Source organism: Amblyomma mixtum, chromosome 2 (genome assembly GCF_055824585.1).
Source record: "Amblyomma mixtum isolate Tamu chromosome 2, ASM5582458v1, whole genome shotgun sequence".
Classification (NCBI taxonomy): Eukaryota; Metazoa; Arthropoda; class Arachnida; order Ixodida; family Ixodidae; genus Amblyomma; species Amblyomma mixtum.
The window spans coordinates 255693484-255718694 of NC_143013.1; positions in this window are offsets into that span (position 1 = coordinate 255693484).

Sequence of the window (25211 nt, forward strand, 5' to 3'; positions counted from 1 at the left end):
GCTTATCACCATCAGCACCTAAGCAGCTAAGTGCGTCACTGCAGGACAAAGGTATCTGCCATATCTCCCTTTAACCCTGCCCTGTGCCAGCTGCAGCCATCGTACCCCTGCACTTTTATCTTGTCTATTGCGGGCGTGAGTCAGTCGCACCTCAGTAGGGACTTTTTGAACAGGGTGGCGCTATCGGTTAGGGCTTCGGGGAATTGGGTAGGGGGGGGGGGGGGGGCAGTGCACAGGAGAAATACGATAACCGGAAGGAGGGGCGCTATTATCCTGCGCACTGAAACCCCTTTTTCACCACAGTAAAACTAGGACAGCGCTTATCATAACGACACGATAAGCTAGGAATTTTTAAAAAAAGATATCTGAGATGTTCGCGCGCGCAAAACCTGGGTCATTTGTAATCAGCTCGCTTTGAATTCAGAGCCCAGAGATAACGTTTAACCTTAGAAATACGTTAATCACCAACGGAAATTGGGGGCACGCTTACGCATCGGGATACCCGTCTAGCAGCCGTCCTCATTTCCCTCCTGGGGTCTGACCAGGATATAAAAGAGGACATCAGTGGAAGTCCTGGCGTCTAACGACGGCGAGCTGTGCAGCGCTGCAGTCTGCATCCATCGGTCTCAACCTCCGACTCCTTCAAGAGGCACCCTTCGTCCAGGGGAATCGTAGACACCCGAGACGGTAAGTCATCGAACAACCTTCCTGAAAACTTTCAAACGCGAAACACATAGACTACATTTCAGCGTACAGCCTTTCTTTGTCATAAATATAGCCCGAAAGAGGATTTGCTTCCTAGTCGTGTAGCGGGGCTCTCAACACATTGGGCAGTCGCAAGCTTATTGGAGGGTTGAGGACACGAGTCCCTTTCGCCTTTGGGAGGGTATATTTATAGGGGTTGGCCTTTCCGGTTTTTATTTTCCGAAAATTAGGGGGCTTTTTTCGGCGTTTGTTTCAGAATGCAAGTTCCGTTTCTTTTCGACGAATATTTTTGTGGACAAATTAATTACTGATTTTTTCGATGATTTAATGCGGCAATTCTCGTTGGTCAAAAGTCACTTAGAGTCTATATCGGCACTTTTCGGAGTGAACAGTTAGTTTGCCAGTAACTAACATATTTTACCACTAATTCTGTGCCGCCGCGGTGGCTCAGTGGTTGTGGCGCTCGGCTGCTAACCCGAAAGACGCGGGTTCGATCCTGGCCGCGGCGGTCGAATTGCGTTGGAGGCGAAATTCTAGAGGCCCGTGTACTTTGCGATGTCAGTGCATGTTAAAGAACCCCAGGTGGTCGAACTTTTCGGAGCCCTTCACTACGGTGTCCCTCATAGCCAGATATTTGCTTTGAGACGTTAAACCACATAAACCAAACCGTAAATAAACTATTCTGCACTTGCAGGTGTTGTTGCAGAAGGAATTGTTTCCTTTTCGTGGTTTTATGGTTTTTAACGTATCAGAACTACTGAGTCTATGAAAGACGCCGTAGTGGATGGCCCCGGATAATTTCGACCTCCTGAGGTTCTTTAACGCGCACTGACATCGCACAGTACATGGGCCTCTAGCATTTGGCCTCCATCGAAGTGCAACTGGCGCGGCCGGGACCGAACCCGCGTCGTTCGGGTCAGCATCCGAGTACCATGCATAACCACCGATCCACCGCGGCGGCTGTAATTGTTTTCATTAATAACAGTTTAATGAGACGGCCAGCAAGAAAGAACGCAAGTGGAAGTTTACTTCATAAAACTAGGTATGCAAGTTTCCTTTGTATTGTCGCGCTGGGTTGAACGAGAGGGCGGGGCATCACTTGGTCTGAGTGTTGGTGGCAGAGATGGCTCAATCGTCGGGGTAGCCCGAACATAATAGTTTTCATGACGACCACGTACGGTTTTGTGTCATTATCCTACATGCAGTTACTAAACCTACTTAGCCGACTAACTGTTCTAAGCGGGTGATGATAAAGTGAACGAACAGTGCTCAGATAGCAAATATAACAGGGGAAGGCGGGCTAGCTGGTGTTTCGTACTTCAGCCTGTATTGTAACCGCGCGAACGACAAGCTACGAAGGAGTCTGTTTCTTCGTCCCTAGTCGTTCGCGCGGTTACAATATGCATTGAAGTACGTACTTAGACAGCAGACAACGAGTTAGTGGTGCTTCCCGGTCTTCAGGGGTGTGTAAACAAGCGGGAAAATGCGTTAAATTGTAGAACTGCGCGGCTTTCCCCAACAATACCACTGTCTATCACGGCCCAGGCTTCCCTACTTAGTTCATCAATTTTTACATAGTGTAACTCGCACTGAGGAAACGAACCGTGGAACCGAACCACGGAGGAGGACTCACGAGTAAATCTACAGGGCTCTATTTTATATTTTTGACAAAGGCTGAACGTATATATTGCCTCAGCGGAGCAAGGAAAAGCGTGCATATACTCAGACACTACGAGAGCAGGAGTGCTTCATTTCATTACGTTATTTGTGCGCAAGTTGTCATTACACATATGTTGAAGGTCTTCACGCTGAAGGTGTTCAGTTTGTGTCTTGTTATTTATATTTCCCGTATACGAGCAAATAACGATTACTCCGCAGTTCCCGATTACGGAGTTCGGGAAAAGATCAGAAAAGCGGTTGTCACGAGTCACAATTGCATTAAAAAACTTATTACACTTCGGTATTGCCCATTTCGAGACAACTGCAAACTGTTACGGCATAGTGCGATCTGCTTCAAAAAGTGAACGAGATTCCCTCACATGTGTGCTGCTTTGAGTCAGACCTCCTCGTATCAGACATCCGGCCTTCCTGTCGTTTAAATGAGCGTAAATATCTTGATGGTATTCATACTGCTGAGCTGAAACGCAGCCTGTCTCTCTGGCTCCGCAACTTTATTTTCTTATAACCCAGCAAAAGCGTTAACGGGACAGTGAGGAGAGCACTATTAATATTTTTTTTATAGCAAAATTCAATAGTTCGGCATTTCATGGCTTTGTTCCCACTTGGCCGGCAGCGAAAGATGCATTTATTTCAAAGAAATTTGGTTTCGAAGTTGAAAAAGTTTTTCCCGCCGCTATGATTCAAACTTGGGATTCTCCTATGACGACACAGGACTAAGTGATGAGAAGCACGACGTGACATGACGTAACGCAGACTCCGTGATTTCTGGTTGCCAGCATAGCGGCCCAGCAGAAGCCGAAAAGAAAGCTACCGCCAGCCGCACGTTGAAGGCATCTATCGGCTATTGCGGCCGTCGCTACAGTCGTTTCGCTTACGTTTGCACTGGCGTTTTGCCAGCGTTACGATGGATCTTGTTCTCGAAGTCGTCAGCGAAGTTCTCGCAAATAGACACCTTTAGCATACCGTGTACCTTGTTAACGCTAGCGGAATACCGAGAGCACGCCTGCCTCCGGCGAGCAGGCGCTGATTGGTCAGGCGCGCGCGTAGCTGCGGGGCACGTGGCGCCCTGTGGCGACGTCAAGGAGATTTGCGCATGCATTGGCTGCGCCTCAGTGATTTGTGACTTCTCGGGTCCTAGAGTTGCTAGAATCAATGGTTCTAGCAAAACTGCTTTGTCCTATGACGTCATCACGCGTGTACTTGCGAGTTTGGCCTGTGGCGGCGATACCTGTATTTTGGTTCTTGCTCTTTTCTACGTTACAAGAGCTTTGTTGTCAGTATGAGTGGCGTTTTTGTAATCAGGAGCTGGTATTCTGTCGATACAAGCCAACTGCAATTTCTTCTCAGTGTCCCTTTAAAAAGCAGTTTCCTCCTGTTAAGTGTAACGTGTAACGGCTGGTTCACATTCCAGCGCCTGAGCGATTGAGCGGCGCGTCGCAGCGAAAATTCCCAACTTGTTGAAAACTCGCCGCTCATCGCAGAGACGACTCAGGTTTTTCCGCCGCGGAGGCAGGATTCGCTAGCATTTTTCGCTTCCAAGGAAAACGCGCTCAACTTTGTGTTAACTAAAACACATTTCAAGATTATTTTGGGCATACTTCTTCTAGGTAAGCGCGTTGCCACGAATTCAGTCCGCAGCTGTCGTTACCCGTGCCCTTTGTATAGTGAAGGCGCACTTTTGCGTCCTTGAAAGCTCAGTGCCCCCGCTTTGCGTACTTCGTTACAGATTTTGAAATTACGCAAAACCTTACAAGTACACAGCAGAAGAAGCGGCGTAAGAAGGGAAAATTTTATATGTTCCTGCATAAATTCGCCATTAACCGGCAAAATCTGCAGTGTAGCGGTTAGAACCCGGCCACAGCGGCCGCGTTTCGATGCAGGCGAAACGCAAAAGGCGCCCGTGAGATGTGCGATGTCAGTGGTCAGAATTATCCCAGAGCCCTCCACTACGGCACCTCTTTTTTTTTCTTTCTTATTGCACTCCCATATCCCTCGCCTCCCTAATGACGCGGTTGAGCTGTCCACCGAGCAGCGAGACAATTGTGGCGCCATTTTCTTTCCTCAAAAACCACTAATCTGTTATTCTTTCGGTGAATGAGGCCACAAAAAAAATTATTGAATCGCCTCATTACGTCATCTGATTACTAGAATGCGACATCGCTAGAACCCCTGCTGTAGAGGTACTTTGGAGCGAGTCTGCTCTCCCCCTCGTCTGTAGAGCAGCTTACAGTAGGTTGTTGATCCGTGCCCACTGGAACTGTTTGAAGCATGTCTAAACTGAACGAAGAGTAGCCGCACACTGACGCGGGGGCCGCGGAGGACATGTTCCAACCTGCTTGTTTCGTCCTTTCCCGATTGAGTACTGCCGCTGTTTTTTATTTTTGAATGTTCGCGCAGTTGGTCGCGTAACCTTGTGATGACACCGCTCTCGCGCCCATTCAGCGACTTTTGTGACTAACGTAGGACGCGAAACCACATGATGTGAAGTATAATCTATCCCATTAAAGATTACCTGGGCACCTAATTCCATTATCTGTTGACAAATCGATAGTATTAGAAGCTGCTAATGCCGTTAACGGAAGTCACGTTACTTCTGGCCTGACGACGTCCCTACCTGTAAGGCAAATGGGAATACTATAGGGTCTAGTGACGTCATCTCCCTGTACCCAATGTGAATGCGCCGGTCTGGGGCATCACTTCCCTACAGTGAAGGGGCGAATTTTATGACCGACGACGCATTTAGGCCCTGTGGTGCTTCTAAAGCTACCGCACTAAAAACGAAAATAAGGCAAAGCATTGCGTTTCAGGAAGTTTCAAGCCAACACAAACGTTTCCTTGCTGCAGGCTATGGCTCCAAAGGACTTGGGTCTGTGGATGCACGCGAAATGCGTGAACCAGCTGTGCCCGAAACTCCGTGCACCGGTGCTGTTCAGCTCGGCGAACGAAGCATACGCCCGGCTGCAAGAGACCAAGACGATACTGCGGAGCAGCGGAGCCGACATCAGCGCGCCATGCGCTCGAGGCAGCCGTCACGCCTGTGACCTGCCTCGGCAGCTCAAACAATGGAACCGTGTCCTGGACGCGATCAACATTCAGCTGAGGGAACGGGACGCCCCTGGCGAGCTGGAGGTCCTCTGTTGTCTCGTGCCCGGTGACATGTGGGACCGCGCATGCCGCCTCCAGCGCGCCATCCTTCTCTTGCACTGGCTACTCATCTCACACTCCTGCGTGACCGCCCTTCGAGTGGACGAATGGGGCGTGTTCCAGTATCCAGAGTACTTTGACCTTCTCTGCGACGGCCTGCGCGAGTCCCGTCGCCTGAAGAGTCTCAAGTTGTGCGTAGAACATCCAGACTCCAGCGAGCACGAGCGGCTGCTGGCTGCGATGTGCAACCTGCACCACCTCGAAGAGTTCGTCTGTCACACCCTGCACGTAGACGAATATTCCGGTAACATGGCCCTTCTCCGCAATGTTGTAGCGAGAAACTCCAAGTTGGGTCGGCTTGCGGTTGAGAGATTTGTCGCCAAGTCACCGGGCATGTCGGATATCGCGCAAGCGCTTGCAACGAATGCAACCATCACCGAGCTCAGCATTGACCTGAGCTGCCTGAGAGCGGACGAAAGGAACCTTTTCTTGCAGGCACTCAAAGAAAACATCTCACTCCAGTCGCTGCGCCTGGTCGGATCACTCCGGAATCCTACCTCCTTGGGTGTGGCTGCGATTGGAGCAGCAACGAAAAGCTTGACGGCGCTGGTCAGCTTAGAACTATCCCATTTTCGCATCACCACTGGTGAGGCCTGGGCATTGGCACTGTCTCTTTCCTGCAGCGGGACAGTGCAGCGGCTGACACTTCAATCGTGCATGCACCTCTTTACATACCTGACGAGTGTGCCGAACACGGGAGACGACTCGTACAAGGGCATTCACCGGCGCATCCAGCCCTTTGTGCACATGCTGCGCGAGGCGTCATCATTGCGGAAGCTTACGATGTCTCTTACGGCATTTTCCAAGCAGGACCAGAGGGCGTTCTTCGAGGCGCTGGCGGCGAGCGGTTTTATGGCAGAGGTGAACATCCATAAGCCCAGCAACTCTTCCTTGCGCGAGCTGTTCCGCCTTATCTGCGAGACCGGCACCGGCAGCAGGGTGAAGATCGACACACTTCATATGGACGAGATGAGCCTGGAGAGTGCCTCGAAGGGGTTGCGTATTGGAGACATTCGCGTGGTGGTTGACGAGATAGCACGCACTGGTGAAATTTATAGATGTTTAGCGCAGCTGCCGACGTTGAACACTTTGACATCCCTGTCGGTGGAAGCAGAAGGTGATATTGATGCCGAATCAGCCCGTTTACTCGCTCATTACCTGCGGAAGACTCAGCTGCTGAGCGATGTTACGCTGAGCTTCTCGGCGCTCCGCAACGAGGCACTAGTCTTGCTCGAGGCACTCTCGAACAACACCAGCATCACGACGCTCGATGTGGAGCGCTGGTGCGAGAGTAGGCCAACCGCAAGGATCCTCGCTGACATCGTCTGCTCAAGCAAGATAATTAGGGCGCTCACCTACCACTTTACCAGCATCAGACCCTCGCCAGCGTTCTTTTCGGCGCTTGCCAAGCACATTGAGGTCAATTGCACAATCCTTTCGGTGAAGGCTTATCGGCTGAGAGCCTCAGCCGAAGACTGGAACTTGATCCAGGAAGTAGTAGCGCGCAACTGCACTCTCCTGGTCCGCGCCGCTCAGTGGGTTACCGGCCGCGCGGTGGAAAAAAGCGGAGCAGAGGCTCTCGAGCTGCTGAGGTCGAACCACATGCTCGTCAGCAAGGTCCAGGAAGTGGCTTCAGTGAACGAAAAAGAAGCTAAGGAGGCGATCAACAGCAGGCTCGCCGACCTGGACGACTTGGACTTTTTCATGAGCGTCACCGGTGTGGTCAGGGAGAGGGTTGTTTGCCAGGAAAGCGCTGATGGCAGTCCTTGCCTGGACACAATACCGTACGACTGCTAGCGGATCTTGCGGCGGTATTTGCGAGTTAGGGACGTGGCAGGCACCGAAATTACGTTTTAAGAATTAGGCCTAGTTTTGCACTACACTAGTAATTATATAGTATAGCTTTTCAAGTTAATTCAGGACTTTGTGTGAAAACTTATGTGCTTATGTATATAAATGTACAGCAACGCCTTACGAAGAAGTCATGTTCTTGCTTGCTCTTTGTTGATTGTAGTGTAATTGTGATTTGTTGCTTTGTAATAAACTGAATAAATTTTTCTTTTCTTGCTGGCTACCTTTGGCACATTACTCTTATAACTCTGCATTTATAGATATGACCAAATAACTGCTTTTGCGTAACTGGTGTGAGACGTGTTGTCCGTCAATAAAACCGCATTCTGCGCTGTGCTTTACCTGTTTCCCAGTTTTCGTGTAGAAATAAAAAGTGACGTAAAAAGCCATGCGCCACTTAGTCACTTTGTTAAAGGGTTGAAATCCAGCCTCTGCGACGAAATTCCTTCTCATCTAATCCTGGCCGTCCTAATGAGTTACTAACATTTTCCAAAAGGATAACCGAAGACGGGAAGATCGGTTCATTTTTTTTTATATAGATGGAGGCCTTTAAAACACCCTTCTCGCTTTTTAGCACGCCGGGTGATGACATGCACCGGCTAAATAGCGCCATCATGAACATCTCTATATATTACTGCTACTATGCCGCATTATATCCTTCAGATATCTTGCCTGAACACTGCCAAAATCAAACATCTTTAACTGGAAACTGCAGAACTGTATATGATTAGGCTTCACATCCCGGGTCACCGGGGTGTTATTGGTAATGAACTTGCGGAGATTGCAACGGCCTCAGCAGCACACCTCGGACTTTCACGGTACTCAGTTTTCTCGCCATTGTGTCCGGACCGCCTTTCCAGCTTCTGCCCGCAGGAGATGGTTTGCGCATTGACATTCCGTAGCATTGAACTTTACCTCTGGGTCTCTGATGTCACTCGCATTCTATCTTCTTCCCTTCCCCGAAACCCATGGTTCAGTTCATAACAGGCCACGGTCGTTTCCCTATTGATTCTCATCATTTTGGGCTCTGGCCTAACAATAAATGCCCTTGTGGGCGTGGTTCTGATTCCATATCTCATTATCTTATAAACTGAGCTATAATGTCACACATTGCTTGTAAAATCCACTGCATGCTGTCCACGCATTATGGCACGAACAATCTGCAACGCCTTCTTAGTAATTCACGTGGATACGCCCTGATTAAATAAATAGTTTCAATGAAGAGTAGACAATGCCCGACTGTAACTCATGTATATATTTTTTTTCTCCATCTCGATCATCTGCTTTAACAACTCTGCGAAGTTATGGCCATGTCCTGGAAGCCTACAAACCCAGGTGGGAGGGCGTGACGCCTGTTTTTTCGTGTAGCCCAATGCCTCACTGCCTATCTCTTTCCACTCCCCCCCCTCCCTCGTTCTTTCTTTCCTCCCTGCCTTGCTTCTCCTCACGCTCTCTTCTGCAAGGAGTAGGAGACAATTTTTTTGTATCGTTGGCGCTCGTTTCTCGGCTGTGACAACGTTATCCCAAATGGGCATTGAAAGGGCCCTCGACGTCCTACGGACGTTCAGGATGTCCGCAGGCCGTCCAAGAGAGGTTCAGTGCCCTTTGGTATTACGCCTGCTTCCCACTCCCACTGTTCCTCCAAAAAGAGAAGAAAGAGGGATTATACGATGAGAAACAGCGTCATTGTTGTTGTTGTTGTTGCAATGAAGGAAGGCCGAAATAGCCTAAAGCTTCTTTTTTGTCTGCGAGATTCGGTTCTAGAGAACTTGTGTAATATTTTTTTAATATATTTTCAATCGTAACCTACGGCTGACCAAGGAAACAACAGAAATGAAGAAAAGGAATGGACAAGAGGTCATGATAGAATAAGAAAAAAACGCGTCGGTGCGCCTTACATCTTGCGTTCATCATTTTCTGAGCGTTTTCTTTCCTTTGGCTCCTTTCTCCTTGTGGGAGTCGACGCATCCGCACCACCAAAGTTGCATCGCAAGCGACATAAACGTCCAGCATGTTCATTCGACGGGTGCCGCACACGTGGGTGAGCTGACTCAGTTGCATCACCCACGCTTGAAATCCGATTATAACACTAGTTGCTGTGTTCAAGGAAGGCTGACCGGTCAGATGAGTTAATTTTTTTTTCGCGGCCAAATCGCAGATGTGCGCCTTCTTTCACCTCATTACCGAATGGAGTGAGTGCGCAGGTGACAGGGAATTTTTTAAGTATTATTTCACCGACGACAGTGTTTCTACCTCAGTTTTTCGATGTTCGGAAGCGGGCGTTGAGAACAGAGCGGACAGCGATGCAACGTGCGCCTCGGTCTTTCCCTCTAACGAAACACTGTGACTCGATCCACGATGATGATGGCTTTCTGTGCGAGTGCCTTTGCCGTCCTCGTGCCCTCTGCAACAACCACGCGCTCTCTATACCTGAAGTGTTAAGTTTGACATGGTGTCTGCATGGTGGTAGCAATATTCTCGTTTTACGTGCCCACTTGTTCGAGACACGCATCTGGTTGATTCACCTCGATCTTGCTTCCCGTGTGACTTCGATATGTCTGTTTCCGCTGGCAGCCCAGACTATAGCATAACTTCTAAGTTAAGGTTGAAGTCTTCCAACGACGCGTGTCTTCCCGACAGTCTAATGAACTTTTCAGCGTGAAGTCGTACACAACGTTCTGACTGATTCATAGACATGCGTAAACCTCACTCCGTCCTAGAAATTGAGTTGGGGCAGACATTGCCATCAAGGATATAGTGAGTCTCCATTCAGCAGGAATGTCGGGATAGATGTGACGTCAGTCTCAGTTCTCAATAGGGGTGTCATATAGGAGCTGTAGAGCGTTCTCAGCGAATATTGTTGGCAATCTCTTTTGATTATTACAGCTCTGCCGATGTCATCTGAGGTCAACCACTCACAGCGCGCGGGGGAGGCGGGCGCCCACCACTGGCCCAGCCACGAGAGGTTCATACGTGAGTACAGGCTTATCTTGTGAAGTGTGTCTGAGCACATGACGTCTAGTTATGAGCCGCGGTTAAACTCAAAAACTTATTATTAGTTAAAGCACGAGAACTGCTTAGGTTCAAACTCAAGGCGTATATTGGGTCATGTGTTTTCTACGCAAAGAGTTCTACAGGCCACCTGCTTCCGAATAAACAGCCGGAAAGAAAAATTACCCTCACATCAATTTTCACGGCGTGTTACTGTAAATATACTGACCACTTCGAATATCTCCCGCGATTTTGTCTTCGTTTACTCGATCTGTGCGCAGTTTCAAATGCGCGCGTAGAAAATAAAATTTGGCTGTGGTTTAGCTCTGGTTAAACCTGGTGGATTGCGAATGCAACATCTGTGCGTAGCCATATATTGTTGCGTGAGCTGCATTAGCTTAAAGCATAAAAGCATGAAGCTTAAAGAATGGTTGAGGTGTCCGCTGTTCAAAGAGGGCAGTTATGCGCCTTCCCTCTGGTTCAGGTGTCCAGCGAGATGTGGACACCTCGCCCTCACCTCCCGCTACGTATATCATGGCATAGCAGAGCTATGCCACTGCCAATTTTATATAACCACAAACCACGCAGATGGTGATGCGCAATCACTACTTCGCATCAAAGAGGGAGAGAGAGAGAGGGAGACTGTCGGCGAGGCGATGGAGGGTGCGCGGCGGCGGCTCCGGCGCGCCAGCTGTGCGCCGTGTGACGTCAACCGCTCCTCGCGCATGCGCAGCTTGGCCTTTCCAGAGCTCCACGAGATGGCTCGGCGACTAGCGTAGTGTTGCTTTCGCAACAAAATAAAAGACTATGTCCGTATTGCCACGCGCCTAACGCGCCGTGTGCCTCCGCGCTGAATCGAAGACGACGACGAAGCGGCGGTGGCCTCTCGCGGCGCGCTTGTTCTGTTTGGTGTCGTGGAAGCTGGCTCTATAATTAAAAGAAGGCTCCCAGTCTTGGGTTCTTGCCGACGCCTACCTTCGCGACTCCTCTGGTCGTGACACTGGTGACACGTGAGACAGGTCTGCCACGTTCCAAAGAATGATGGACACCGTTCTCACGGGTTTGAAGTGGCAGACCTGTCTTGTTTATCTTGATGATGTCATCATTTTTTCCGCAACGTTCACGGAACATCTGCACCGCCTCAGGACTGTCCTCGAAGCCGTTTGATCCGCCAACCTCTCCCTCAAACCAGAAAAATGCCACTTTGGGTTCACCGAATTGAAGTTCCTCGGGCACGTCATTAGTGCTGACGGAATCCGCGCTGACCCAGAGAAGCTTGCTGCCGTTGCTGCCTTTCCGGTTCCCGCCCACAAAAAAGCAGTCCGACGATTCCTGGGCCTGTGCTCCTACTATCGCCGCTTCATTAGAAACTTCGCCCAGCTCGCCAGCCCCCTGACACTCCTAACCCGTGATGACACGTCATTTTCCTGGGGCAACGAACAGCAGACTGCCTTCGACGAGTTATGACGCCGACTCCAATCGCCGCCCATCCTGGCACATTTCGACGAAGATGCTGACACGGAGGTGCACACGGATGCGAGCAACGTCGGTCTTGGCGCTGTTCTAGTACAGCGGCAAAATGGCGTCGACAAAGTAATTGCCTACGCCAGCCGCGCACTGTCGCGCGCTGAGTTGAACTACTCTACTACGGAAAAAGAACGTTTGGCGGTAGTCTGGGCCGCCGCTAAGTTCCGCCCATACCTGTATGGTAGACCGTTTCGTATCGTCACCGACCACCACTCGCTGTGCTGGTTGAAAAATTTAAAGGACCCTTGCGGCCGCCTTGCTGGTTGGGCATTACGCCTGCAGGAATTCGATTTCACCGTCACCTACAAGTCAGGCAGGAAGCACACCGACGCTGACAGCTTGTCACGCGCTCCCGTCGAACCTCCTCCAGAAGGCACCACCGATGATGATAGCTTTCTTGGAGCGGTCAGCACGTCTGAGCTCGTTTCCAGACAGCGTGCCGACGCCGAGCTGGGTCTCCTCATCGAACATCTCGAAGGCGGGCGCCCTGCAATACCACGATACCTAGCTCGTGGACTATCATCGTTCTGCCTGCGGAGAGGGGTGCTTAATAAAAAGAACTCTACTTCAAGTCCGACAACTTACCTGCTCGTCATACCGTCCGATCTCCGGGATGAAGTCCTCCTTGCCTGCCATGATGAACCGACTTCCAGCCACCTTGGAGTTACACGCACCTTATCCCGAATCCGGAAGAAATATTACTGGCCCAACCTAACTTCAAGTGTCAAGCATTATGTCCGGACATGCCGGCAATGCCAGCGGCGGAAAAAACCCGCGCTCAAGCCTCCTGGACTGCTTCAGTGCATCGAGCCACCACAAATACCATTCGACAAAGTCGGCATGGACCTTCTGGGGCCATTTCCTCTCTCGTCGTCCGGCCACAAGTGGATCGTAGTCGCCACAGACTACTTGACCCGCTACGCTGAAACAAAGGCCCTTGCTCGAGGTACTGCCGCCGAAGTTGCCCACTTCTTTATGCACGACATCGTGCTTAGACATGGCGCCCAATCGGCCATCATTACTGACCGAGGCAAGGCGTTTACAGCCCGACTTCTACGAGACGTCTTAACGCTTAGCCATACTGCGCATCGACCAACAACAGCGTACCATCCCCAAACCAATGGTCTAACGGAACGGCTCAACAAAACATTGGCGGACATGATCTCGATGTACGTCGACGTTGAACACAAAACCTGGGATGAGGTCTTGCCGTACGTCACCTTCGCATATAATACCGCGACGCAGGAAACCACCCAGTTCACCTCGTTCCGTCTCGTGTATGGCAGAGAGGTCCGCATGATGCTAGACGCCATGCTGCCGTATGGCGACGCAGAGCTCCCCCCTTAAGCAGGCCACTTCGTGGAACAAGCAGAGCAGGCCCTTCAGCTGGCCCGCTTGCACATCAAGGACCAGCAATCCGCCGATGCCCGACACTATAACCTTCGGCACAGGGACGTGCACTACGAGCCCGGCGACCACGTGTGGGTGTGGACACCCGTGCGCCGCAAGGGATTGTGCGAAAAGTTTATAAATAGGTACTTTGGCCCGTACAGAGTCCTGCGCCGCCTGAACAGCGTCAACTACGAAATTGTACCCCATGGAACTGTGATCGTCGGCCCTCAGCGTCAACGGCCTGAAATTGTGCATGTAGTGCGCTTAAAGCCGTACTTTTCGCGTGACTGAGCGCTGCGTTCACGCTGTGTTTCTTACCTTTTTCCCCTTACCCCACGTGTGACCTTGACTCTCGCCGCATTTCATTTAGCGCACGCTGTATAGTTCACCTCACCCCTATTCTTCTTGTTTTTGCTACTCCTCCTCTCACTGTACATACCCCATTCCACATCGAGACGATGTTTTCTTTCGCGGGAGGGAATAATGCCACGCGCCTAATGGTGGATTCACACGACGGACCGCTTCACGGACCAATCGATCACGTGATGTCTGACATGTGGTCCCCCCGTCCGCGGCGAGCATTCACACAACGGGAGGAAGCAGCAGACGACAGCGCGGACGAGCCAGTCGGATACTCTCACCCCCAGTGCCCGGCGCGCCGACAACGCGCGCCCGAGCGCACGGTCTCGAGAGTAGTTGCCAACATGGACACCGAGCTGAAGCGTCGTTTGGCCGCCTTGGCTGTCATTCTCGATGTTACGGAAGATGACGAAAAGACTGCTTCATTTGCACATTCCAAGAGGTCATGCTGGGTCAAGCCATGGCTAACGAGAAAATCGCTAGGCGTTCAGAACCAGCTCTATGAAGAGCTGCTGGCTACTGACCCAGACGAATACTGCATTTCCTCGCCGATGTTGAGCCACAGCGCGGCACGAAGCGCATTGTCGGCGTAATCGTCTCTGTGCGTATCCCACAGAGCGGGAAAACTTTCCCCAAGGGAAGAAAAAAAAAAGTTGCGTCATCTGTGAACCTAGAACCGTACGAACATGACGCGCTTTGGCTGTTAGAAAGATCGCCAAGTGGTTCCATCTTCACAGCTGTCAACAGGACTATGTAGTTTTTCGCGCTCTCATGTACTTTGGTTCTACCAGAGGCTTGTATTGAATTTTGTAAGCTTGCTCGTTGCCAGACTAAACAGTTTAACCGCTACTGTTTTGAGAGTCACGGCCAAGGATCTCAAGCCATCCGAAGTGTGAAAAGGTCTCTCGGCCATATCACGAATCGCTGCTCGCGAGTGAAGCGGAGCAGCGGGAATCAGTGACGTAGGGTCACGTGATGCCCATCCGCGAGGGCACTTCGCGATTTGGTCCGTCGTGTGAATCCAGCTTAACGCGCCGCGCGGCCTCCGCGCTGAATCGAAGACGACGACGAAGCGGCGGTGGCCTCTCGCGGCGCGCTTGTTCTGTTTGGTGTCGTGGAAGCTGGCTCTATAATTAAAAGAAGGCTCCCAGTCTTGGGTTCTTGCCGACGCCTACCTTCGCGGCTCCTCTGGTCGTGACAATATGGCTAGCCTAAGCAAAATTAGAAGTCTTGCGCTCAATTTTATACAGTTGCCGATGATTTTTTAAAAACGAGCGCAAAGAATATGCACAATTTTCTCATCGGCGCCGCCTTGTTGGAGAAGTAGTGCCATCTAGTTACTAGTCCGGGCATGACTGCCAAGCTGGCTTGAGTTGAGGTTGTTGTGAGCTACTGGTGGTACTAGCCTTGCGATTATTCTGCTGGCCATTGCTTCACTGTATACGGACGCGCGTCCGTATACAGTGCTATATACCGCTATATACCGGTCAACCAGGCTACAGCGCACAGCTCGAGGTTTCACGACAATGTCCGCTTCGAGTCATATTTTCTTGTTTCGGTGTCACATGGAGACAGCGCTTTTAGCCTCTGCCGTTTTAATGTCGACATTACTGTATTAACTAAGACCTGGCTTTGACCTTACATTTACTACTGGGAACTTTTCCTGATAGCCCGCAGGTTTTCCTTTTGTCGTTGTGAACGCACAGCCAAGCTCTTGTTAAAGCCCCAATTGGGGCTGACAGTATTAACAAATGAAATGAAATGAACTCTTTAAGCCCATTCCTGACTGTTACGTTCCAGACGAACTACTGCAGGAAGCTAAACTTATTCTTCGCGGTCTCTTAGGACGAACAGATGTTAGAGGTAGTTGTACCGCAATACCCTTTCCTTCATACGCCCACAATCCCTGGTTCACCTCATTCATACTACAGCGGGCGCAGTTTGAAGAGTTCCATCTTGCAAGGCAGGCGTACCACACCCCTTATGGCTCAGGACCAAGATAAAACAATCGATAGCAAGCAGAAGGAAGTGATTTAGTTTTTGCATGGCTAAGCGCGGAATATCGTGCAACAGCAATAGTTACGGTGGGAAAGGTCCTTACGTTCTAAAGGCATTTGGTCTAAAGGCCTTTGCCCGGAAGACATTTACCATGAAGGCCTTTGGCCTAAAGGCATTTTGCGTAAAGGCATTTACCACGAAGGACTTCTCGCTGAAGCTGTTTACCTTGAAGGCCTTCATCCAGGTGTAGCCTTCACCCAGGCATTTACCCTTCACCCATGAGAAAGGAGAGGCATGCCAGGTGTACACGCATGGCAGGTTGCCCATAACCCGGTGGCCAGGTGGGCCGCTTGCCAAAAAGCAGGGTTCAGACATGTAACCGTCTTCGCCAAAAGCAACCGAGCAGCCACGCCAGCGGCCGGAGCGGGCTCGCAGACGAGAGTCGGCGCTGCGGTCTCCACAGCTGGCCGCTGCTCGGTTACTTTTGGCTGAGGCGGTACGTATGCCACCCAAAATAGGAAAATGCGCCTATCAGTACTACCGCGCTAAAACTCGTAAGTTCCCATTCGCCCATTCCTCAAGGAACGAGGGATTGAGCTCTAAAGTTCTGTTAGAGGCGCCTGTTCGAAAAACTGAAAGGCGTGATGATGATCGAGGGTTAACCCCTGAAACACGGGCCTAATACAGCCATGCGCACCGGTGGTGTCGTCCGCATCACAGTGAGTGTACAGCGCAGTCAAACCTGAAATTCCTTAAAGGCCGCGTTATCCAGATAAAACGATTACTCTTAAGACGAACAAGGTTTATATTGGAGTTTCATTACGACTCCAGAGTCTGGTACACAAATCAAACCATCTAGCACGCAAAAAAAAGAACAGGAGGGGTCACTTCTGCTCCGCCTTAAGGGTATGATGCGATAGCGTTGATGAGTTACTGCCCATATATGCGGAATTGGTCATACTCAATTTTGCATCCATAGGTCTCTGATAGTCCTCATACCACTGCTTGCTCAATGGTCCAGCGGTTCAGGAATGTGGCACTGGCCCGCGATGGCATGTGCTGCCACCCGTGGGACTTGTGCGACCTAAGTTGCTCCTGCCGAGCAACCTCTCACGATGAATAATTAATTTAACTGCCACCTGACACGGTGGTCAGTTTACTCACAATCCGATGGGCTTCCAGGATGTGGTGACTACACAAGGGCACGTGACTTAGGTGGCCCACCTGGGCTGCTTCTCCGGGGGGGCCGCCATATTTGGTAGCGAAAGCTACACTAGGCTAGTCAGCGGCGCATTCCGGGCGTCGTCGCCGGCCAGCACTGCGCATACGCCGTAACCATGGCAACCGGTTGCCATGGTTGTTAGGCGCCGAGGATAACATGCTTCGCGCCTAATGTACCTTTCGCTATGTATATCCTGGCCTAGCTGAGCTAAGCCACAGCAGATTTTTCGCTCACAACGCCGACGACGACGCCGCCGGATTTTCTAGTCAACGGGAGGCTTAACGTTGTCGTGTTAAAAATGCCAGGTCACTTTCAACATGAAAGTGCGCATAAAAAATCACACACACACAACACAATAACACACACACACGTCCACACGCGCGCGCACATGGACACACACATACACACTCACGTTGAAATACACACGACCTTTGGTAAATATAATTCATATAGAGATCAAAGCCAAGAATGAAACGCGCATACATATCAGAACACATATGTGATTACAGATATTACAGACACCGAACATATATGAATGAAACCCACACTCACAAATCAGTTTGCAGAGACACTGAAACCAAGAATGAAATTTACACTCCACGAACAATGCACACATGTCAAGAGCAAGGACATACATATCGTGAAATCCAACCCTATTCCCCTGAGATGATGCTGCGCTGTCCAACCTGGGCTGCATCTCCCACAGGCGGCACATATACTGCCTCCCATCCGTGTTGCAGCACTCCCAACATGCTGTCAACCGTCTGGTGATATTCCACAGGTGCTTTGAGCAATAAATATCATACAAGATTTTCGAACAGTCGCCGTCAGAATACTGCTTCAAAGGTCCTCCGCATTTTTCTCCTGCCACTTAAGATAGAGTAATACAGTAACTGTCTATTCGCCAGAAGACTCCACAACGCACACCATATCTACAATTTAATAGCCCGTAATGAAGCACCAAATGGAACCCTTTACGTGTATAAATCGAACAATACTAGCGTGTATAACATATTAAGAGGATTTCAAATTGGGCTAGCTGGTAGTTACGAATCAGTGTTTGTTGTCGTCCATGTGTTGTCCCAAGTCATTTCAAAAGCGCAATTATGTGTGATCATATACTAACCGCAGCTCAAATTTAAAAAGTGTGTTTCACCTGAGACTTGCAGCAATTTTTTTTAAAAATAGCCTTTTCATGTTAGAAGAGCGCTTCATTCGCATATAAATGTCAGCGGTGCAGTGCGTTAGAATACTGCTAAGACGTGCTAATTAACAAGCCGATTAACTAAGACCGTGTAGTTAAATTGTAAACTACTGCCGTTAGGCTCCTTATTTATGGGAGGCTTGTAGCCCATCGGAAGTGATATTCGTATCAGTTTTTAGATTTTCTAAAATGCCATTCTCGTCTGCAGCGCCAGCAATTTTGGCACCGCACCCGGCCGAAAGCGAAACCTCGCGACCAGAAAGAGCAGCTAGCCACGCCTAGGGGCGCGCGTCACACAGTGGTGCGGTGCCACGTGCTCCTTTCGCAACGACCATAGAGGAAAAAAAAAAAAAAAAACTGAAGAGGGAGCGTGACGTCACACAGCCAGCGTTCGCAAGCCGAGTGTTTACGAAGCCGTTTTTCTCCCTCAGTTTTTCGCTCTCCCAGTCAGTCCTGTATGTTTTAGTTCTGGCATGTTTTAGTGCACGCGTATGCGAGGCGTGTGGCGCGGAGCGTCAACAGCAAGGAGGTTGATCTACAGTCTGTCTGCCGCGCTAATCCGCGCATGCGTGCGCGCAGTGGGGCTAGATTTTACCGCGCGATATCACGTGGCGTGATCACTGGGGGACAAACTCTCTTTCTTTTACTATATCTTTACTTGTTAAGGCTAGGCTTCAAGGTTGTCGCCGGACGCTCCCTCCTCAGTTTTTTTTTTTTCCTCCATGGCAACGACCGACTAGGAGCGGCGAGTTAAAGGGTAGAGGGCGCTCTGAATTGCTTGCGCTGCAGTGGCGACGGGAATGGCATTTTCGAAAATGTAGAAACTGGTATGGATATTACTTAACGCAGGCTAAAAGCCTCTCAATAATTGAGGGGCCCTAACAGTAATAGATAAAAGATAACTATCCAGTATAAGTTAAAGAGCCAGATGTTTGCACGTCCTAGCTCTACCCTGACGCAGTATACACTGCTGGTAATGTTATGCGCAAAAATGCGCCATTCTTACTCTAAAAACATTTTAAAAAAAAACTTGCTAGTAGTCTTAGGTGAAACACCCTGCATATCATGTTTTGCTCCAAAGAGGACCTTCTTCGGTAGGCTTACTTTGTTAGAAACCGAACTGCAGATCACTTATTACTCCACATTTGGTGCATAATATTTCTGAGCTTACATTTATGGCGCCCACGAATACCTTAGGTAAAACAGGCAGACTACAATTCGGCCTATCTTCATCAACGTCGCCTACAGCACCCCCCGTGTCAATAGGATAGATGGGCGCTATCTTCTGATAGCCAGGAAGTGTTCCAGTTTCATACTGTAATGATTATTTCAACTTTGATGAGGGATATTACTGACACATGTTTAATATTGCTTTCGTTTCATCTAATCTCACTGCAACATTTTTAATCTTATTAACCAGCTCTTTAACTCCGTCAGATTTTACCGGTGCGAAACAACGGAGTTCGCTAACGTCACGTGATTATCACCCAAGTTTCGTTCCCGTTCATCATAATTTTCCTGACCATATACGCCGCTCAGGACAGGGACTGCTTTTGAGTCTGGAATATAACCATACCTGTGAGTACGACTACATTTAAACATTAACTTCCTTCACTGTGTCCTCTTACCAAACTCTTCCCGGCGAATAAGATGTCTTACAATCAATCCTGTAAGGTTTTTTTCTTTTTCAGTCCATATTTTCCTCGAATCCTTACCAATTTTAGCAGTTCATAATATTCTGTGTCTGCCTTTTAAGGGGCAACTGCAGCACTTTTTTTGATAATTCCACGATATTCAAGGATTAAAATTTATATAGGCTGTAGGTAAAGCATGCCAAGTGTTTTTGCACTAGGATTTTAAATAGTGACGTAATCGACAATTAAATTTTGCGCTTCTCCTCAATGCACCGGAGGAGTGCAGAAAAACTCAGCGTGACGTCAGGGAACGTATGATTTAAAATTACCACTGCCGTCACCCACGCCCTGCCCTGACTCGTTAGACGCTGCCAAACAACTCTCGGCAGGGTTCGCCTTTGGTGTCGTTGGTTTTTTTCCTTCAAAGCAGGCGTTTGTGCGTTGGAAATGTACCGATACCTTCGATGACGTCATCATGCGCCCCCCCCCCCCCCCACTTGGCGTTGTGCGCTGCGGAGAAGCTTGAAGGGCATCCGGATTTTAATCGGCGATTACTTCACTATTTCAAGCGCTAGCCCAAAAAGACTTCGCATGCTTTACCTTCGAGTTTCACACATTCGACCCTCTTAAGCTCGTTGATTTCTAAAACCTATGCAGTTTCCCTTTAATTTCGCAATTAAGAAGATGTATATAGCTCTAGATACACTCCACAGTTGATATACTGACTCATTTCAGTATACGGTACAATAAACTCTATTAATATTGGCGCGCGACTGCTAAGACGTTTAAGCGGCTCAGCAGCTCTACGCTACAGAGTACAGTAGCCTTAATAGTACCGCGATGTACAGCGCCTCCCTTCGTGTTACGGCTCGCCCAACAAAGAAGCAAAGCACGCGACTGAAGAAAGATGGCGCTTCCTGTCTGGACATACTCTATGCGTGTAGATCATTCTGGAGTCGCTTCATACGCGGCTGTGCCGTACCATAAAGCCTTCGTATTGAGCTTTCGGTGATACGAGGAACACTTGGTAGTGTTGATTTATTTAGTTCCTTTTGTTGGCCGCAGAAGCGTGATGAAAAGACAGGAAATAAACCGTAGAGCGTGAAGCAATTAACTTTATTGAAAAGTGGAAAAGTTTTGAAAGACCCTATGCTCAGTGTCCATCCACTAGGTTTCCTTTCAACCTCATATATTGTTTTATGTAATTAGACAAAATTAACTAACCTATTTTTTAGCGGCTATAGTTAGCCGGACTGGTACGCTTTGGCAGAAATGGCTTCTCGTGATGAACATTTTCGTAATGAGCGGGAAGCGCCGCAAAGGAAGCATAAAATGGCTGCGCCGATGAATCAATAAATCAAACGGAAAGATGTATTGACCGCGTATCCTCCTGAGGGTCGACGTGTAAATTTGGTCTGCGATTTAATTTCAAATGCTTAGAATATGATAACTTAGGTTCCCAAACAAGATTGCGATCTTTTGTTGTATTTATGCTGGAGTGTGCCAGGAAATTTCCAGTGTGGAGAAAATTAAGGAATTTCCAAATCCCAGAGGAAAATTACAGCCTTCTTTCCGCTGGGCGTTTATGTGTGTTGGATGCATTGTGTCAAGTGCTAAATAAGTTCATAAAAGTTCTTGACCTACTGCAGAAACGCATGTGAATCTGGTTTCTTTTGTTGTTGTTTTTTTTTTACCCTCACCATGAAGCGGGATCGACGTGATCCAAACCATTTTGAGAGCTCATCAAGGGGAGACAAACGATAAGAGTTCGACCACACTCATTAGAGACCACTTTAACCAGAAGAGCAAGGTTTCGGGCTTGCTGGTAACGCATTTAAAAGGAAGAAACAGCGCGAAGATACACTTGATTACTTACCTTCTCATGTTTTCTATTTAAGCGTCTTTCCACCAGAATAAAGTTTCAGTTGCTAGTCAGCGCTCGTGTGTGTGTCGTTTCTTCGTGTGTCCGTGTTTCTTCGAGCTGCTTCTTCCTTTTAACCACTTTAATATTATGGCACTATCATAAATAACAAAGCATAACCACGATAAACAATGACAAACCAATAAAAACAGTGCGAAACAATGGCCGTAGAGAGCTAGTGCACCTAGTTCATATTTGGTCTAACCATACAAATCGAGGGTCATTTTCTATTGTGCGCGATGGCCAGGGCTATCTCCTCTGTTGTTTGTGTCATTCTTGTCATAATCGACGCCGTGGTGATTAGTCTGTGCTCCCATTAATTATTCTAACTCTAGAACGCTCCAGTGAACAGCACCCTATTGATCGGTCACCCTGCTGCCCTGAAAGCAGCTCGCGTGCGCGGCGTTCAGCAAACAGCCCGAAAGAGTGTTGTTCTCGTCATGCCTAGTTTTGTGTCGAGAGTGAATAGCCACGTGAAATATGAAGTGAAAACTGAAACTAAAGGCTTCCTTCGAAAGAAACTGGGAAAGGAATGTGCTCCGAGTTTTTTTTTTTTTTCATGTCTTCAAATATTGTACTTGCTTCCGCCTTGTGTGCTGCTCACACCTTTCTGTTACCTTTTTCTTCCTTTCCCTTTCCGCGGTATTTCAGTGGCTTTGTCCCGAGGCTGCTCACCCCAAGCTCGCACATCGAATTTTGCTGCGTTTCGATTTTGACGAAATACGAAGCCGCATTCGTATACCGTTGTCGAATACAGTGCCGTTGGTATACCGTTGTCGCGCTAGCATATATCCGCTTCTGCCGTACGGTCGTAGTTAGCGTATATTGCGTATTTACCGTACAGATATATAAAAAAGATGCCCAGGCTTAGCTTGGTTAAGCCAAAAATTCGTTGCATATTGCGCGGTCTTTTTGCGCGAGGTATTGCTTGGCGGCACTCGATTTCCTCAGCAGCTTTTCCTCTCCTTCATTATTACAGCGCAAAGACGGCACAGAACAAGAAGGGGACACAACAGCGCTGTTGTGTCCCCTTCTTGTTCTGTGCCGTCTTTGCGCTGTAATAATGAATGTATGTAACCAACTCGCCCAAAATGTATTATGGAGCTTTTCCTCCGTGACGTATGGATGGATGGATGGATGGATGGATGGATGGATGGATGGATGGATGGATGGATGGATGGATGGATGGATGGATGGATGGATGGATGGATGGATGGATGGATGGATGGATGGATAGGAGCGCCCCCTTTGCAACGGGGCGGTGGGAACCGCCACCATGCTCAGCCATCTTTTTTCTTTTTTTTTCACGTGGTTTGAGGATGTGACGTCACCAAACCACGTGACGTCACGTCACGTGGTTTGGTGGCTGCCCGGCCGCGCCCAAGGGCTGAACTGAGTGATTGCAATATGCTACGCATAAAAAAAGTATGTTAATCCGGAGCCCTCCAATACGGCGCTGCCCGTAGAGCCTCACGTCGACCTCACAACCCACTAACACTCGATGCGCATCGACAGGGCGCATAACCCAATTGCATGGCGGCATGGGGTAGTCTATAAATCTGCAGAGCCGCGCTGTTACCGCGTGTGTACGACACAAGGCCAGTTCATATATGTGGAATGGCATCTGCCACCTTGGCAGTTGTACGCGCTGCCAATTTACTCGGCAACGGCCGAGTAAGTCCACTTATATTGAGGGTTCGCCGGTGCGCTCTATGTTGCTGCTGGCGATGGATCATTAGTATTATTTTCTAATCACTACTGCAGCGCCCGATACTGCACCGATACTTCACCTGCATTAAACGATTCCTGCCACCTGCGTAGATTTCTGTAGACAGCACACACGCCTGTAAACGAACGCGTCATTTGAGGGAAGTCCGCGAGACAAAAAGCTTGACGCTTTCCCTTCCCCTACCACGGCGCCCCTTCGGTCATCGCTAAAACTGGCCACCACTGAACGTGTTAGGCGTACTGTGCAGCGCCGGGTATGATGACGTCACCTTTGGGATATTTTGGGGAGGGGATGTTGGACGCCTGTTATGTTGCCCACAATTGTGGGAGCACTCATGGTGTCCAAATGAAGGGGTAAGGGGACGTGGAGGGGAGTTCGCCGTCGTCGCTGCGCTCTCGGAATCCTGAGCACGTGGAGGGCAGCTGGTTCTCCACGATCAGCAGGCAGCAGGTCCACGACAGCTGCAACATCAGCTTCAGCAAGACGAGGATAAGCCGCGGCACGGTGGGATATCGGGGGCTTGCTGGAGACAAGCAGGCTATACTTCGACCAGCTGCAAGGCTAGCCAGGGGCATAGCGAGGACTGCAGGGCAGCGATGACTGTCTGCAGGTAGTAGTGCAGGGCACCAGCGCGGCGGGCAAGCTGGTTGCCACACGTGCGCGCGGCAATGACTTCGGCCGGCAGGCACCACGAAGTTGTCAGGAACACAGGATGCGAGCCTGGCAGGGCGCTGGATTCTGCAGCAGGGCAGCAACGTGGCGGATCCGCTAGAGACCCCCACGGAAGCTGCGCCACGGAAGGAGGGGCTTAAATGTCCCCAATTTTTTTCTGGGTCATTTCATCGCACAACACACGGGCCTCTTTTGCGTCGCCTACTTTGACAAATGACCGCCGAGGCCAGAATCTTGTCCCGCACCCTCGGTCTCAGAACCCAAACACCGTAACCACTGAGCTATCGCGACGGGTTATCTACTTGCGGTTTGGTGTACTGGCGCATCCTCCTACAGCAGCAGAACTGCTGGAAGAGACTACGGCAGAATGCATGTGCCTTTCCTTATCACTAGAGGCCGGATTTTTAGGCACTAAAAAGCACGATTTAGGCGCCATAAATAGGCGGCTAGAATTGCATTTTAGGCACCTAACGGAGAAAAATAGGCACTATATACTTTATCAAAAGTGCACACAGTTCCGAACTTCAGCGCGCAATATCTGCCGTAAAATAACACAAAAACACGGCAGGTATGATTTGGGACCTTAAGCAAGGTGCGAACATTAGAAGCCGTTTTTTTTTAAGGCTGTCGCGCAACTTTTCGTGCAATACAGAAAAAGGGACGGTTACCAACCCTTTTGAAACACTTTGGTATACTTTGAAACAAACAATTCGCTTCTCGTGTACAAAAGTAGAAACAATGAACACCTCAACAGGAGGCCATGTATTTAGAAATTGATAGAAACATTGTCAATTCAAAGCATCTGACAAATGAGTTCAGTCTTCGCTCACAAAGGAATTGAACTTATTTATTGCAGGCATACACGATGCTTTAACATTAATAAATACGTTGTCGTTTGTGTAAACAGTGTTTTATAGTTAGTGGCTTCACGTGTCTAGAGCCACGCGACTATCAAATGGTGCTGGCCATTAGAAGGGTCTGGAAACCATAAATATGAGATGCTAGAAAATGTTACACACAGTGCTGCTTGATGCGCAAAATGCCGAAAAGAATCATAGTTCTGCACGGGCCTACGTACATCCACGAGGATCCATGGTAAAATAAACAACATCCATCTAAAA